The sequence below is a fragment of the Tupaia chinensis genome, unplaced genomic scaffold (genome assembly GCF_000334495.1).
Source record: "Tupaia chinensis unplaced genomic scaffold, TupChi_1.0 Scaffold000316_1, whole genome shotgun sequence".
NCBI lineage: Eukaryota > Metazoa > Chordata > Mammalia > Scandentia > Tupaiidae > Tupaia > Tupaia belangeri.
Window position 1 is genome coordinate 4,790,420 of NW_006159809.1, and position 5,464 is coordinate 4,795,883.

The following is a 5,464-nucleotide window of genomic DNA, read 5'->3' on the forward strand; positions in this document are numbered from 1 at the left end:
AGGTGAGGGTGAAGATGGCGGCAGCTGAGGCCGTGAACTGCATCATGGAGAATTTTGTAGACACTGGATGGGTTTCCAGCTGCCTCTTGAAAACGTCTCCTGTGGTCAGGCAGAAAGTAATGAGAAGCCCAAGACCGAAGACGTGACCTCCAAAGATGACTACTTTGACTCCTCCACCCACTAAGGCATCCACGAGGAAATGCTGAAGGACTAGGTGAGCACCCTCACAAACTGCAACTCCATGTTACACAACCCACACCTCTTCAAGGAAAAGGTGGTGCTGGACATGGGTTCAGGCATGGAGATCCTTTGCATGTTCACTGTGAAGGCCAAGGCCCACAAGGTCATTGGGATCGAGTGTTCAAATATCTCTGATTATCCAGTGAAGATTGTCTAAGTCAACAAGTTAGACCACGTGGTGACCATCGTCAAGGAGAAGTGGAGGAGGTGGAACTCGGGTGGAGAAGGTGGACATCATCAGCAAGTGGACGGGCTACTGCCTCTTCTATGAGTCCATCCTCAACACTGTGCTCTACACCGCAACAAGTGGCTGGCACCGGCGGCCTCATCTTCCCAGACCAATCCACGCTGTATGTGACGGCCATCGAGGATCAGCAAGACAGAGACTACAAGATCCACTGGTGGGAGAATGTGTATGCCTTCCATATGTCCTGTATCAAAGACGTGGCCATCAAGGAGACACTTGTGGATGTAGTGGATCCCAAGCAGCTGGACACCAGTGCCTGCCTCATCAAGGAGGTGGACATCTACACTGTCAAGGTGGACGACCTGACCTTCACCTCCCCCTTCCACTTGCAAGTGAGACAGAACGACTACATGCACGCGCTTGTGGCCTATTTCAACAACAAGGTCATCCGTTGCCACAAGAGGACTGGCTTTTCCACCAACCCTGAGTCCCCTTACACACATTGGAAGCAGATTGTGTTCTACATGGAGGATTACCTCACGGTGAATATGGGCGAGGAGATCTTCAGCACCATCGGCATGCGGCCCAACACCAAGAACAATTGCAACCTGGACTTCACCATCAACCTGGACTTTAAGGGCCAGCTATCCTTCGACCTGGACTTCAAGGTGGAGCTGTCCTGCTCCACCAACTACTGGATGTGCTGAGGTGGCACCTGGGTTCCTCTGCCCTGGCCAGGCCACTCCTTCACAGGCCCAGGGACTGTGGCAGTCTTAGGTGGTTTGGGGCCTCTCCTTCTTCTCCCTTCTCTTCCTTTCTCCCACAGAAGGGGATTTTAGGGGTCTGGCGGGGGATGGGGAGGACACATCATGATTGTTTTTCATAACATGTTTTATATGGTTGCGTTTACGCCAATAAACCCTCAGCTGTGAAAAAAATAATTAAATAAATCCTTCAGGAAGAGAAAAAGACAGGGAGTAGATCAGGAGAGTAGGAGAAAAGAGAGGGAGAAGGGAGAGGCAGAGAGAAAAGAGGGTGAAAGATGCAGTGTCCCTGCATCTCCACACTCAGGAAGTGGATGTGGAACTGCTCCTCAGCTGTCTCTGTCAGGAGTCGCCATGGAGACCGAGGGCTGGCCTCTTCATGATTAATACTCCCTGGCAGCTGTCTTCTTAGAGTCTTTTAAAATATACACACTATTATTCAAACACAATGATATTTACAGCAGAAAGATCAAGGTGTGTGTGTGGTTGGGGGGAGCTGGGCCTTCCCCTGAAGAGAGAGAAGGGAGGCTGCCTTTACCCACCTCCCCACCAGCCCCTGCACCCCCAAGCTTCCAACCCCATGCACTATGGGTGGATGTCAGCATCTGAAGGACCCTGAATATGCTCAATGAACATATGATGAATGAATTTGTTCATTCATTAATTCATTCAGTAAGCATTTGTTTGTTCAGTACTTGTCTAAAGAATAAACTCTCTGTCTGCTATCTTTTCCCATGGAAGTGGCATTTCCTCTCACCCTCCCAAGGTCACACACACACACACACACATACACACAGATGACCACACAGCTCCTAAGGACCTTCTATGTGCTCCTGTTCCTCAGCATGTGTCTGGTGTGAGCCACTGTGTTCTATACATGGCCGTTGCTACAGGGAATTCTTGCAGGAACAGACACTAGCCAGATTGAGATCACACATCACACCCTATTTGAAAAGCTAGAGGAAGATCTTTCTTCAAAGCATCTTAGTGAATGCTTTTGTAAAATGAACGTTCTTTTCCTAAATTATCTTTCTTTTTTCATAGGGCATGTGTGTTCACCAGTGAGAAAGAGAGAGAGCACATTCCCCAATGGGGCATGGTCATGACATAATACCTTCTCCCTCACTTCTCTATCCTAGTCAGGCATACATGCACATGGCCTATTTCTCGTGCCACTGGGGCTGGGATGCAAACCATAGACAACCATATGGAATCTGGTTTCCTTAACTGCTAGGCCATGGAGCCAGCCCCCAGGTGGGGCTGGGATCACCTCTCTGCCCCACCGCAGATTAGAAGTATAGCCTTAGGCAAGTTATTTAACCTTTCTAGATGTTTCCTCATCTGTGAAGTGGGTCTCCAATTTCTTACTCCATGGAGCTTTTGTGATGATTAAGTGGTTTGTTTGTAAAGTGCTCATTATATGTGATTCCCATTTTTCCTTTCTGTAAATTTGTATTTCTATATTTGAAGTGTGATAAAGTGGAGCCTAAAGTGGATCTAAGCTCTTCTCTCTTCCATTCCCTCCCGAAGATATTTATTCTATCTAGGCCCAGAATCTCTATCAAGCTGTTAAAATTGGGGGGGGGGAAGAGCTGGAAAGGGCTACAAAGTATTCATCCCCCTTTATGTTCCCTACCTCCTCAAGGAACAAATGTAGGTGCAAATTACCCTCCAGAGGTAGCCATCCTGTGTGTGTGTACACGTGCGTGGGTCCACTGAAGCTAAGTGGCACAGAAATGGGGGTACGGGTATGCCCACACCCAGAACACAAGCTGTCATCCATATCTCCTCTCCTAATTACTCCTATCCCCCCTCAACCTTACTCCTAGACCTGGCCTCTAACAAGAAGTTAGGGTGGCTTCGACCCTTGTCCTACTATAGACCTAGACCACAGTCCTTCACAAAGAACAGCAATGGCCTGGCAACTTGCCAAAGGAGTAGGGGAATTATCCATGACTAAGAAGGAGGAGGAATGCTGTGGCAGAGGGAAGGACAGCAGAAGGGATTGGCAACCTGGGGCTGGCCAATCTGGCCCGACGGGGTGACCTGGGGAGTCCTGGACACTGGCCCAGCCACAATCTTCTCCTCCCCCTCCCTCCCAGGCAGCAAGATGCCAGAGTGGATTTGAGACATGTGTGCCCTGCGTGTCTGGTGTGGGCTCACCTGGCCTTGGGGATGCATTTGGATTAGAATCAAACTCCAGGTCTGAAATAGACTATAAAGGAAATAGTGCTCTGTATCTACTCTTTAAAGACATATGCTGGGTTTCTGCGTTTCCTACAAGCACACAAATGTGCTGCTAACACAGAACTATACCCGTGGCCATTTATTAGGACACACTGCAAGTACACGACTCTTTGAAAACCTCTGTAAGATTTGTGGGCTCAAGGAGAAGATGCATAAAATATGTCAACCTATGCTTGGTAGGTGATTGTGGGATAGGACATTCTATGGACACACATGTAGAGTCATTACGGGGTGGAGGCTGCATGGAAATGGGCCTCCCAGGGTCCTGGTAGACCTTCTGGCCCATAATAGCCACTTAAGAAATGAATACTGAATGAATTACTATTGAAAACTGAATGAATGGTGTTTGAATAATAACATAGGGTGAGAAGACCGAGAACTTGGTGGGTTTTGGGCATTCTTGGGCACTATCTCTTGAAAAAAAGGGTGAGGGAAGGGCAGAAAGGGAGGCTGGGAGATACGCTGCCAGGCATCCTATAGCCCACCATCCCCAAAGTGCTATGGTTCATTTCAAGGAAAGTAAAGAAAGAAGGGGAAGCCCCAGACATGCCCTCCTTATCCTCTAGCACCCAGAGTCCCATAATGCTCCTCATAAAGAAACTCATGAGCGACCAGCAGGTGGCATAATGGTTATGTTGCTGGACTCCCAGGTAGTTGGTCACAGTTCAAGTCCCAGATCCAGTGGCTTAAAACTCATGCCAGGCAGGTGCACATGTGTGCCAAAATCCCAAGAGGAGACTGGAGAAGAAGGGATTGTGCTGTGGTCATCCCCCCTGGGGGGTGATTTCTCACTTTCTGTCTCTGTCTCTCTGGTGAGTGCACGTGCCTTATAACAAAAACCTCTCTTTAAAAAAAGAAAGAAAAAAGAAAAACATGCTATTCCACTTACTTATTTAATTCCCTAATTTGGTTCCAGAGAAAAGTTAAATGAGCTATAACACAAAATAAATAGAACATTTTAAAAAGAGAGTGAGAGGGCCAGCAGATGGCATAGCAGTTATGTTACTGGGCTCCCACATGGCTGACCGTAGTTCAAGTCCCAGACCTGGTGACTTGAAAATCACACTGAGGGAAGCTGGCAGGTGACGTGATGGTTGAGGGTGCTGGACTCCCACATGGCTGACCATGGTTTAAGTCCTGGACCTGGCAGTTTGCTTTGTCAATTTCTCTCTCTCTCTTGCTCTGTCCCTCTCTGGCCAAATTAAAAATAAGTAAATAAATAAAGCTAAATAAAGTGATTCTTAAAAAAAAAATCATATTGGAAAAAAAAATCTCATTGGGCACGCATGTGTATGCATGTCCAAGATCCTCAGAGGAGCCTGGAGGAGAAGGGACTGTGGCATGGCCATCACTCTTGGGAATGATTTCTCACTTTCCTTCTCACTGTCTCTGTCTCTCTCTCTCCAGTGAGCACATGGCAAGCCCTCTTAAAAAAGAGAGTGTGTGAGAAAATGAGACAGAGGAAAAACCACAGCAGGAAACTGATAAGACTGGGAGAGCAGGCAGGCTTCTTTGTTAGAGTTGACTCCAGTGCATCTGTAGTCAGAGTCACAGCCTCCTGAGATCACGGATTTCTTTTCACCCTCAGAAGAATCCCAATTAGGGACCAGCAGATGGCCTAATGGTTATGTCTCTGGACTCCCATGTAGTTGACCACAGTTTGAGTCCTGGACCCGGTGGCTTAAAACTCATGCTGGCACGTGTGTGTGTGTGCATGCCCAAAATTCCAAGCGAAGAATGAAGAAGGGATTGCGGTGTGACCATCACCCCTGGGGGGGTGATTTCTCACTTTCTGTCTCTCTGTCTCTCTCTGTCACTCTGGCAAGTACACACACCCTATAACAAAAATCTCTCTCTAAAAAGGAAGAAAAAAAATACCAACTATTTCAGATACTGATTCCAGGGAAATAATTCCTGTAGATTCTATGAATTGTTGGGAATAACATCCTTAGAGCAAGTCATTCATGTGAAGGTAGAGAAAAGGTCTACAGAAGTATCTCATCCTCTGTGGGTGAGAGAGGAGGGA

General features: G+C 47.5%; 1 pseudogene; it reads left to right on the forward strand.

Moving 5' to 3' along the window:
- LOC102486313 (protein arginine N-methyltransferase 1-like) lies at nucleotides 1-1,134 on the forward strand (annotated as a pseudogene).
- Nucleotides 1,135-5,464: the final 4,330 nt, after the last annotated feature.